Here is a 13,596-nt window from a genome sequence, read left to right as displayed (position 1 = left end):
TATAGGCCTTTCATATAATCCGCCATTTAATGCTTGGCACGTGCACAGAGATTCATGTAGATTCAGTGGTTAAAATGTACTTTAGTCAGCATATTTTTAATAGTATTCCAAACTAATGTAGGACTGAATAACAACGGCGCTTAACATCGGCGCTTTGCCGCTTAATATAGCACAATAACAAAAATATGAACTGCTTTTGGTCTTAATATTCAGTGACTTAAGAAATGCAAGTTTATATGAATTAATTCAATAATATGTAACCATAATATAATTCCCAATCGTGTAAATGAACAATAATAATCTTCTCTTTCTCTTCTTACACAGATGCATAAGTCAAACTTGTAAATAAAGTCTGTTAATTTCATAAATTGTTTGTTTTTTGTAATTGTACCCAACTTGATGAAATGCATTTTAAAAGAAGTTCCTTTTTAAACAGCTGTCAAAATAAAGAACAAAAGTAATTATTGCTTATTGCTCTTTGTCATTATGTGATGAAATTCTTCACATAATAATTTGACAATGGCATTAATCGCACCCCTTTATCTTGTTTTGTTCTTTTCCTAAGCCTGAAAATTATGATACGCATCATTAGTCTTCAAATATTTCAGTACCCACATTGTCACTTTATATCATTTATCCTATAACGCACAGACATGCTTATTTGTTAGACTCGTTATCAATGAAATAAATACGACCCCATCAAACTAAATGAGGATAGTGTCGTCAAAGTTGTTTTTCATCGCCAGATGACTAAGACGATTTACAAGGACTGCCCAGTGCGTAAATAACACTCACTGTTGACCGTCATGTTCATATAGTAGAGATGTTTCAACATCTGTTATAGAGTCTGGTCTTTATCTCATGCCTAGAAATCGTGATTGAGGTTAGCAATGATTTGTGGTGTGTGACAGTGTGCTTAGACCATCACGTTGAGGTGGATAACAAGTCTCTCGCTCAATGCCGAAGCAGTAACTATCGATTACTGCGATTGGTTGATTTGTTATGAGTTAATGAAATTATTTCTTCTTGAAACTTATATTTTCCATTAAAAGTTATAAGTTATTATAAATTTTGAATTACTATGCATAGTTGTCTGTTAATATGTCGAATTAAATGTATTTTCATGTTCGCATGGCCGGATTTTTTAATGGATGGTCAGAGGTCGGCAATATAACTTACCCGGATGTGAACTATTTTTTAGTAAATGTCGCTTGAATAAGTTTGTAAGTTGAAATATTATGTTCTGAAATTTGTTATAAACAAGGATATTATCATTGAGTGCTAAAAACGTAAATATTTGTTCATGTTTTGTATTATTTTACATATTTAAAACTTGTGTGATTAATTTCCTTTGGCGTAGTAATATGTTGTTAATTTCATAAGTACTTTGCCGCATTTTTACGTGTAGCGCATTAAATAGAAACTATGTGAACAGGCAATTAGCGTGGGCTCGCTTTCATCCCTTTGTTCTTTCTTTTACGTGACGGCTTCGGCATCAGCAGCAGTGATGCCAACGCCGCGCCTTAGGCGCACAATTGGGCTACTTGGCGATCACTTGCCGCTACTCAAAAAAGCATGCCGCTACTTGACTAAAATTGAGCTACCTTCACCAGTCACAGGCCGCGGCACTAATATGGTGTATTTTCCTTTCCATTTAGCCGATTTATAAAGGTTTTGAGTCTTTGAAGCTCCAAATTGAAATTACAATGGTTTTGTGACCATTTATTGATCGGTCAGTAACTTCCCAGTAAGTACCGGAATGTTCTAAGTCAAGTGCTTTTCCGCCCAATTGGGTGTTTTGCGTTCTAAATTCGGGTAAATCCGCCCAAATATCCGGTATTAGGCGCTTTTTGAAGCTTAAAAATTGGGCTACTTGAGAATCCTTTACCGCGGCCTGGCGAGTCAATGCGCCGCGCCTTGACGCTAAAAAGTTTTGGCAACACTGATCAGCAGTTGGGATTTCGATCAGCTCCTCAATCATTGTAAGAAAATCAACATTTCATAATTTTCATTTATATATAAGCTAGTAATTAATAAGCTTACTATCGTAGAAGTAATATTATGATTTCGACATAGGCCTAGTAATCCATGGACCTGTAACAGTGCGTATTTTTAGCGAGAAAGTGTATCACTCTTGACTTTGCATGGTGCAGGTCGCTTGCCTACTGAGTATACCAAGGATTCTCGAGTACTAATATACTGATTGAGTGAAAAATTTCGTTTCTTGGATTTTATTAAACCGTCCATGATAGCGCGTATTTTTAGCGAGAATGTGTATATGAAAATTCACTCTTGACTTAATTTCTGTTGCATTTGAAAATCACTCTACTTTGCATGGTGCAGATCGCTTTCCTACTCATGTAGGCCTATTGATTTTTATAGTGAAGAATTTCGTTCATGCGTTTTTATTTTGGATTTTATTAAACGGTGCCGCAGTGCGTGTTTTTAGCTTAACAATATCACATGATTCAATGTGTATTTGAAATTCACTCTTGACTTTATGTCATCCGAGCACTTCATGATCTAATGATTTTGGTTTGTTTTAACTTGTGCACTATGATATTCGACGATATTTGTTTGTTTCAAGTCGTGCACTACATTAATTTCTACTATCGACTTGTGCACTTGGACTGTGAATTTACGATATTTGTTTGTTTGTTTTTGTTTGCTGAAATCATAATATTACTTCTACGATGGTAAGCTTATTAATTACTAGCTAAATGAAATGTTGATTTTCTTACCATGATTGAGAGCTGATCGAAATCCCAATATGCTGAAGCCGTCAAGAAAGAACAAAGAAATGAAAAGCGAAGCAACGCAAACTGCCTGTTCACATAGTTTATATTAATGTGCTGCACGTAGATGCCGCCAACAAAAACAATATATATAAAATAAAAGTACACGGGGCCACTCACATAAATGGTCTGTATGCGCATGCGTGACCAAAAAAAAAAAACAAGGAAAAGGGGTGTTTTTAACAACATGTTACAAATATGTAAAATAATACAAAACATAAACATCTATTTACGTTGTTAGCACTCAATGATAATATCCTTGTTTATAACAAATTTTACAACATAATATTCCAACTTACAAACTTGTTCAAGCGACATTAACTAACTTATAGTCCACATCCGGGTAAGTTATATTGCCGACCTCTGACCATCCATTAGAAAATGTGGCTGTGCGAACATGAAAAATACATATTAACAGACAACTGTGCATAATTAACTTCATATAAACCTACATAGGCCCCCTAATGTATTTCACAATTTCTACTCATTCCAAATTGCAATTTCCACTCACTTGAACAATGCATTTAAATAACATTCCAATTTAGCCCAAAGGTGATTTTACTAAACCATCCCTTTTTAATTCCAACATCCTTTCTTGTATAAACCTATGTGACCTCCTACTCCACTTCATATTACAACTGCCTCAGCGATGTTTGTCTTTTTTAAAGACTATTCTTGTTAAGTTTTGAGCTGATTTACAATGCAAATTCTTATGCGTTTTATTGTTTAAATTACAAAATGTTTGTATACATAACATAGCTTTCATTTAGCACATGTTAATGATATCTGAATCAAAATAAAGCTGGTTTAAAATTCTTTAGTAAGATACTAAAATGTGAATATGGACTTTTCACCACATTGTCCTCATTACCCATGGTCATGTTGATCGGGTCACAATAATAATTTTTGAAATGTTTTTTTTGGCTATTGTGGTGAGTCAATTGTGACTCAGTCATTAACAGTTTAGTGGGAATAAATATGACGATTTGATTTTATGAATTTTTTGAAAGGTGTATTAGTAAACATTGTATTGATATTATAAATGAACAGATTTATTTTGTAATGTGTTTCAATTTATTACATCTTCAATGTTCTGTCATGTTTATAATAGATAATAAAAATACCGTTACACTATAATAATTTTTTATAATTTTATTTTATAATTTTATTTTTTATAATTTTATTTAATTTTTAGTGGCACAATGAACTCTATCTAACAATTGCTTGTCATATTCAATTTCAGTGATCAGAAATGAATAAGAAAATATACAACTGATCATTTTAATTTGATGAACTGATAATTCACCTCTTCGGTAAATCCCATAAGCCTTTGCGAGTACACCTGAGAATTTGTCATTTGACGTCACGCCGACTTGCAATGCGCAGTAATGATGTTCGATAAACGATGTGCGCAGATCGGCGTGACGTCAAATGACGAGGTCTCAGGTGTACTCGCAAAGGGTTGTGGGATTTACCAAAGAGGTGAATTTTGCAAAATGTCAATGGTGGATTCAAAATTTCACTTGGTCAACATGGATCATCAATGCATCCTTGCTGTCCAATTCTAAATTAAATTTTAAAAATTAATTAATGTGACTGTCATTTATTTTGCCAATACGATCTATTATGACTTAAAGGTATATACTGTTGAATTTAAATTTGGTTTAAATCTATATTGTAAAGTTGAAGTATTTTGTTCCTTTGCAATTTTAAGTGAACCACTTTGCCTGAATGCCCTATTCCATCAAATAATCATTGTTTGCCATCAAACCCATAAGTTAACCAAACAAATAGCATAATACATAGGTTAATGGGACAATTTATTCTTCATAATATCTGAACACACTAATCTCGTAAATAGTCCAATTTTTGGTACAACAAAAAATATAAATATTGTCACTGAGAATGGCATTATGCACCAAATTGCCAAATTTGATATTTTAAAATCTTAACAGCTTCAGAGACAAACTTGCATCCTCTAAAATCATGCTAATATACTCGGTAGCGGAAACAAGCCCCCACCCCACTTGTCAAAAAGTCAAAATAGAAATTTGAACATTTTAAAACTTTTCAGGCCAAAAATAACCAATTCTAAGCACAATTGTGATTTTTTTTTACCCCTTAAATATTTCTTTCCCCCTCCCCCTAAAAATAAAATAAAAACTCCTGGTACAGTCACTGAATATATACTAGACATACCCGGGGGCACTATAGTGTCAAGAGGGGGTATCAGCGCGTCCGAGGACTCTCTCAAAAGCACCCTAAACAAGTATTTCAGAGACTGAAATTTTCCCCTAAACAAGTATAATTGCACGATTTGCTACCCTAAACAAGTAGTTGTCTTTTCCCCAACCCTGAGTATATAGGGATCTGTCATCTCTGACAGCTAAAAGACGGCTTTTAACTGCTTTTGGGGTGTAGGAAGAAGACACTTTCCTTTCACTTTTCACGAATGAAGGAGAAAGCACAAAATCCCAAACTTGGCAAAACTACCCTAAGTATGTAAGAGCTCCAAAAACATACCCTTTTACACCAATTTTACATGAATTTGATACCCTATTCACGTTACGCACGTAACGTACCATAGTCTGAAAAAATACCCTTTTTACGTGAATTTACGGACGCGCCTGATACCCCCCCCTTCACCATTACAGTGCCCCCGGAGACATACACATTCATTGATTGGTAAACATTTATATCTATTACTCTTTCACAATCTAATTAAATGAAGCAAAATCTGCAATAACATAATTACAAAATGACAAAATAATGTTACACTTCATGTAGGTGTACAATGTAGGATAAAGCCTATGTTCACTGTACACATAAAACAGGGTCATTGTATTGAATGCCGTCAACTGTGAACAATCATGTTCAGGTAACCAGAACATCCCTGTTTACATACAACATCTATACAAGTACATGGCTAAATGTGACTTAATTGACTTAACTCTGTGGTTAAGCTTACTAATTGCCAGCTCATAATGTTTAGCACACACTAAGTATAGGCTCAGTCAGACTCATCAATCAAATGCAAAGCACTAATTGATTTATGAGCAATTAGCAATTAGTGGCTAGGTCTATGTGTGGACTTGACCTTATCAGTTCAATACACATGAGTGATCATTGTCTATACAAGCTGGAATTCAGGGGGAATGTACACTGTAACTATTAGGCTTATGTATCGTGATTTAAAGCTTGTTTTGGTTGAAAACTTTCAATTCACTTAAATCACTTCCGAGACGAACAAATTTTGTAAGAGCCCTGAAATATACCCGCTATCTATACAATCTAGGGTAGCTGCAGGTAATATGGGACAGCAGGTAATATGGGACACCTGTTTTCATTTTAACAACAAGTAGCTTAGAGAAGGTACACACTTTAAGTTGATTTGTTAAGTGTTTAGAGACATCAATCGTGCTTCTAGAAATGCAGTTTTGGAGTCTGTGTATCAAACTCTTGGAAATCAATGCCAAAAAGAGTGAAATTGCCCAAAAATTTACGTCGTTTTTTTGGCCTGATATAAAATCAATGACGCCACATTTTATGATTGTGTATCCAAACACTCTGGTACTGAGGGTGCATTCGTCACTTTTATGATCTTTAGGTGCTGGGTTAAGCTTATCAGCAGGTAAAATTCCACTGAAAAGTGGCACTTTCCTTTATAAATGATTATTTTCTCTGATTTTCAACTGAATGGGTGCAGGTAATATGGGACACATAGGAAATTGTGTGCATTGTCAATGCGAAAAGCAAAACTATTTAGAAAATTGAATTTTCTTGTTGAAATTTGCATTTAACATTCAAAATCATGTAACAAAATGTTTTTAGAACAAAAGAGTGATTTTCTGAACATTTTGATTTTCACCATAGAAATAACACAGTGTCCCATATTACCTGCACATGCAGGTAATATGGGACACTTGACTATGACGTCATTTTGACGTCATAGCCCAAACAAACATAAAAACAAGATAACATTGCCCGCTTTATTAATCTTAAAGGACAGGTTGTTCATCATAACAATCTCTTTTGGGCATATCTTCTATAGTTTTTATGCACATAAGCTAAACGTCCTTAATGGTCCCATATTACCTGCAGGTACCCTATATGCTTTTCATTACAGCAGGAAGTGAAAATAAATGTCATATTAAATGTAACTTGGATATATCATGGGCCGATGTGAAAGTATCATGTAGCAGCACATCCACAACTTTCAGAGCTTCAATTTACAACATTAGTGTTCGGTTTATATTTTATACTTTTATTATTTAATAATATTGATGTAAGGTGGTGTCAACAGAAAATACTGGAAACATATCCTGAAAATAACTTTTACATATATACGCCTATCCAACATGTTACTGGAATAAATGATTCTCACACCAGTCACACCCCCCACCACCACCTCATTCGGAGAAACAACACAAAAGCCTTCGTTGGACGAGCTGAGGTATATTTTTTCGTCAAATTGCAGGGAAGAACCGCAGTTCATTTTTTATATGCTTTTAAATATGGATTTAGGGTTAGGGTTTAGGGGTTAGGGGTTTAGGGTTAGCATTTATAGGGTTAGGGTTTAAATAACCAGAAACAACCCGGGGAAACAGCTCTAGAATCTTCCGGGTGTAACTGTTGCAATTTCACTCCTATCTATACTTGCATTGGGAAGAATTGCAGTTTCATTTAGTGTACGTTGCAGCTTTAATGCAACAGCCTGTGCTGTGAATTCTTCACATTATCAACTCTTGCTCCTTGTTCATTTCCACACCATTGCACCCATAATACATCTTGACATCGGTATCTGTGATTTGACATCTCACTGGTTGATGTTCTTGCCTCATCTAATTACAGTTACAACATCGTTGCCCTTGAGCTAATTTTTAAATGTAGTATATTTTGTGATACAGTTCACTTAACACAAAATGATTATTGCAAATCTTTCTTTTTCAAAAAGTCCCAATATTCTTTTATGATTAAAATTTCAATTTATTCGAAAAAATAAAAGAGTGTTAAAAAGCTTTTTAGTTTTAGTTTTATAGGGCCATGTTTTATTATGTAACAAAACATTGCACCACTTACAGTAGATTAGATGAACCTCTAGGCCACTTGCAGATTTGTTTTTAATGCTCCGCATGCTAGCCATAGGCTTCAACATAAAAAGTCTCAAGTTTTGAGATATTTTTTTCATTTTTTTCCAAAATATCAAGAGCTATCTCAAGCACCACTAAACCAATACTTTTTCATGCTGATTCCAAATATGGTCATGAAAATTTACAATTCTGATATTTTATGAATTGAAAAAAAAAAAAGAAACTTGTTGTCTGCGGTCGACAGCCATGTGGAGAGAGTTAAAAATAATAGTACTTCTATAATTGAACAGCATTATAATATTCCCCCATCTTAATATACATCATGCCACATACTCCCATCACATCATGTGAGCCTAATGTTATGAGGAACTATAAACATTTGCATCACTTTTTCCCCCAATTTCATAATAACCTTTATCACAGTTTCTCTTTCCACACGGTTAAACACACCATCTGACATAATGCTGTGAAGCTAAAATCAGCTATTCAGTTGAAATCCATACACCCCCTATGGAAGACATGACATTAATCTCCTACACAGGTAGTGAGAATTTCAAATGGTGTTACCTAAAATGGGTGACTCCATTTGAAATCTACACCCCCTGTGTGGGATATTAAGGTCATGTCTTCCATAGGGGGTGTATGGATTTCAACTGGAATAGCCTAATATATCCCACATCCCATCTAATTGCTTTATAGCATTGCTGGAAGTTTTGTAGCCTCGTTTGGCATTATTCAATAATTAACTTGTTACACACAAATGATCTTTACATCTGTGTATCTTATCTCACACAGCTGTGGTATAAGAAGAGTATCTGGGAAAGAGGATCAAAATGTGTCATCATGATAACCATGAATATAAAGCTGCCTTTTGTGTATATTTTCCATAGATAAGCTCTTAAGAAGAGGGTGGGATTGGCGGGGATGAGGAGGGGGATGAAGTTCAAAGAGAGACAGATTTGAGGCCATAAGATGAGAGGTATCAGGAGGATTAAGATATGTATTAAGTGTGCTGAAATTCTGTTCTTAGTTCTAAGAAGTGGGTATTATATTAGAATGGGGATAGGCACATGAGACCACAGGATGATGAGCATCAGGGAAGGAGGACGAAGATGTGTCATCATCTGGGGTCATCACACAATGTCCACTGAAGATGATTGTCTTTTACATCTTATATTATCTGGTAATTGGAAAAGTTCTAGGATTAGTGGGGTAATTTTGAAGGGGGTTAGGCATGAGACCTGCCTGGTTGGTCCAAATTAATAATAATTATACAAAAAAACAATCCTCCCAGTTAGAGTGTGTATTTTCCCCCAGAATCATTTACAATAAGTCATATAAAACAATCTTATAAAGATTCACTGACTCAAAACACAACCATCCAAGTTCAAAAAACTATCCATGGCAGTCATTCAAGGTAATTATCAGAACTTTGCCATACATGCCATACTTGCAAGACAATTTCAAAGAATTAAAAGAGATGTAGAATATTGCCCTTATAAGCACTATTGAATGGAGATGAGGGAGTGTAGGCCTACCATTTGTAAAATGGGTGTGGCCTTTTTGTGCAAATTTTCTCGCGATCCGCACGCAATTGTTTCAACCCCTTGTTTTTACATGTTGACCTCCATTTTAGTAATATTTCGGACTCCGAGGCAACCCCACCCCAGGCTTCCCCTAGAATGGCCAATAAATTTGTATTTGCCATAAAATTTGGACAAGCGAACAAAGTTTTCATGATCAGCCCCTTTCAAAACCATGGATCTGCACTTGCAGCTACACCCATTCCAAAAAACTAATGTTCTTAGTCTTTGAGTGTTACATGTACAATGTATGTGACTATGTGTACTCACCTGAAGCCATGATGGTATAATCAGATAGCAAGAAGCAACATGAAAGAGAAAAAGAGAAATAAAACACACAATTAATAAACTGATTAATTTTAAAGGGCTTGGTTTATGAACCCTTTACATAATGGGGGGGGGGGGGCATGTGCCCCGGGGGGTTCTTCCTGGTTGAAGGTATACAGGGATGTGCCACGGTTTTGGGGTACCTTTTTCAGCGATTTTGGTATATCGATGGGTGGGTTTTCAGTGGATACCAATCGCCCAATTAGGCGCATTTGGCAAAAATGCCATTAAAGCGCCTAATTATGGCAAATTTGGATGCTTTTTCTTGAAAATTGGTATACTGATGGGTAGCAAAAACAGCAAAAAGTAGGTATAGAGAAAGTCAGCATCCGAAAGTCTGCGTGGCACACCCCATACAAAAATTTTCAAGACCCCGAATGTGCCCTCAATCAATTGCAAAATTAAATAAATCCCAAATTACCAAAAAATGGCTTGTGCCCCCCAATCAGACCCACTCTACGCCAATTGTGTAAATGTCATGCCACAAAAACATTTTATTTTCATTATTAACTACTCAGTAGATCTTGCCATATTCACTAATGTAGGTCTGGTGTTATTGAAACAATTATCTGTCCACTGCAACTCAGTTGATTTAGTTACAAAGGCCATCATCCCACATGGCAAAGAACTAATTGCTAATTCTCATTCTTTTTTACTGTGAAAATATTCGCAGCACACTTTGCCACTTCTACATACATTTTGTTCGTCTTCAGGGAGATGCTAATGTAGCATTTCAACCTTAGCAAGTTAGCACTGATTATAGTCGTGTTCACATTGTCGGACGTACGCCCAGCGGAACTTGGTCGACGCAAGTTGCTAGGTGTAGCGGTAGGTGCTGCCAGGAGTAGGTGCAATGTGAACGATGGTCAGCGTAAGTTCCGCCAGGCGTACGTCCGACGATTTACTCCTGACAAAAGTCAGGAGTAGCGAGCTGGGTGTAACTTCCGCCAGGCGTAAGTTGCAATGTAAACGCAGATTACGCCTGGCACCCGGAGTAAGTTTGACCTTTTGTTGGTCGGAACTAAGAAATTACATATCACATGATTGATAAAGGTCACAGAAACACCGGAAGTGGTAGCCAATGTTTACGCCGACCAGAAGTGAATACTTGGTGGAATTAGTCGGCGTAGTGCTAGGAGTAGGCTAGGTGTGGACACGCGGTAGGAGTAGGGAAAATATTTGTGGACTTTTGATCAATGTTAGCGTAAGTTTACGCCGGGTGTAACTCAAAATGTGAACACGACTTGAGAATGTAACCACTCACTGTTTATTTTACTTGATTCCACTTGACTGGTAAAAAGGTTTTGATATCAAGTAAGGATGGATTGACAGGGGACCCCTTGACATATACCGCTACTCGGGCGTTGCTATACCCTAGCGAACGGGCGGACTTGATGCGAAGGTTTACACCAAAAGCCTGAGTGAAGTAAGTACTATAGGCCTAATTATGTGTACCAGATTACCAGTGGTACATATCATATCTATGCAGTATAGATCTCAGAGCTCACAAAATGAAGCCAACTATATAGCTCCATGAATAGCTTTGCAATCTCCAAATTTCTGATGGAGAATTGGTTAGGGGGATAAGCCACATAAATTCTACTCATACTTTCAGCAATATTTTAAATTACAATATTTCAGTTCAATTCGCAAATCTTTTACATTAGCAGATAGGCGAGGTCTGCTTGTTCTCTGTTGACAAGGGGTAGTCTTCAATGAACGGCTCTTTTCAAAGCCACCAGTAGGCAAGGGGCGGCCTACATGTGTCATTCTTAGGTACTTTGTCCTGAAGAAGTCAGAGCTACTCCTGACGGAAGATTGACAGTTCTAAACTTGTCCGACGGTGAACCTGCTAAAAACTCCGATTGTCCCAAATCTATATATTATACTTAGATCAAACCGCTACAAAGAACTAACCATCAGAATTTGTTGCTTGTATCAAAATACTAAAAATATTCATTTTACCAGATAACCTAATTAGAAAATGTCACCTGTAAAATAAAGAGAAAATTTTGTATAAACATCATCACACAAATTATTCCTCAGAGATGAATGGGTAATCAGTCCGGTCCGACTGTCTGATCAGGAAGTACTGCCGAATCAGGCAGTATGTTGCCGAGTCAGGCAGCATGGTATCCCACAATGCAATGCTCTATTTCAAATAGAGCATCTTTTGATATACCGTTATTTCTTGGTTTAGAGTAAAGAAGTAGGTAAAATATATAAAATTATCAATGGATGTACAATTAGTAGTATATTTTCATCAATTTTAGTTAAAATAAAGTTAATTGGCATATTTAAATCAAATTAAAAAAAAAAACGTTAGAAATTGTTTTGTTATTTAAATTATTTTCCTCCCGGTGGAATTTTTTTTCGCCCGTTGAAAAATTGTCAACTTACATGTAGCTCATGTGTGTCAAAGTAAAATTTCCACCGATCTTTTATAAAATCACCATGAACAATTTAGTTCTTAGTCTGTCAAATTCGGAAGGGTTACCAAAGCCTGTGTTGCCTAACTCGGCAACATACTGCCTGATTCGGCAGAGATGAATGGGTAATATTTTGAGAAAAAACATTTTCTTAATTTCTATGACATTTTCATAACAATGTCCAATTTAACCACATTTTAAGGTCAGTTGCTATAACCAACTGATAATACTATTCATACCTTGTACCTTGATAACATTGAATAATACAATTCAATTTGTATATTAATTCAATTACAAATTATTTTCAGGGTTTATACATGTACAATGTATTCAAAAGAATAAACCAGTGACCTGTGTGGTCAGCCAAATATCCTCAGGCAGTAGATTAAATCATATCTGTTGCAAATCACAAGTTCACTATTAATCAAAGTTCATTATTTTGTAAAATTAAGACTTAAAACTCTCACATTTGTACAGGTTAATATATTATTTTCCAAAAATAAACATTAACAGTCCCTACTATAGAGCAATGGTTCTTAAAACAAAGTATATTGAAAAAGTTTACTTTGGGTAAATGTTGGTACTATATGGCTTAAATGAAAGGCATTGCTTACAAAACTTGACACAAAAGATATCAAAATGTGGGTCAAAAAGGTCTCATTACCTTGTATAGATTATTAGACTACAATAGTTTCAATAATATTGCAAGATACAAAGGAGATATCAATGGTATCCCACAATACCTTACAACATTCTTGCATGTTTCAAAATATATAAGTATCTTATAAAATGTAATCCTTGCTAGTTCCCGGCATCCTTTTCATTGCAACATATAAGGCACGTTCAGACCTGAATTATTACTCGAGTTAAATTTTTTACAACCCATGATAAGATACCACAAATATTTTCGTTAACTCGAATGATTGTCCATACGTAGCTTACCCCGACCTTTAGCACGACTCGCTGACGTGAATTTACCACAACCATTTTGTACCCAGGGATAATTTCCGGAAGTTGTGTGCAGGTTCTAAAAGTAAATATGCAGTCCGATTGTAACCCAATTTCATTTGGGTAAAAATCGCAACGGAAAATGGATGTAAAATTGAAGCTCTTTGAAAACGTGAGGCAAAACATTCTAAAAGAATTTTATTCAACAGTTTTCAAAATATTTTGTCAAAATTGTTTGCCCAAATATAACTTTTTTAAAACGTATTCATGATCTTTTTGCTATTAAAAAGTTTTGTATAAACGTTTTAAGAACATTTTTGTGTTTGCTGGGTTTACTGTCCTACACTCATATCAGCGAAGAAAAAAACGCATTTTATGCCTTGCTTCATCTAGTAGTTTTAGAGCAAGAACTGATTGAACGCCG

The 13,596-nt window shown here is 35.5% G+C and overlaps 1 protein-coding gene across 2 annotated transcripts in view; it reads right to left on the bottom strand.

Annotated features, from left to right (window-relative positions):
* Positions 1-13,596, bottom strand: part of LOC140157184 (rap1 GTPase-activating protein 1-like) — a 516,716-nt gene that overhangs the window by 414,469 nt on the left and 88,651 nt on the right. The gene's annotated exons all lie outside the window — the stretch shown is intronic.

The sequence above is a fragment of the Amphiura filiformis genome, chromosome 7, assembly GCF_039555335.1.
Source record: "Amphiura filiformis chromosome 7, Afil_fr2py, whole genome shotgun sequence".
Classification (NCBI taxonomy): domain Eukaryota; kingdom Metazoa; phylum Echinodermata; class Ophiuroidea; order Amphilepidida; family Amphiuridae; genus Amphiura; species Amphiura filiformis.
Note: the sequence above shows the minus strand (reverse complement) of the source record. Positions and strands in the feature narration are given on the sequence as shown.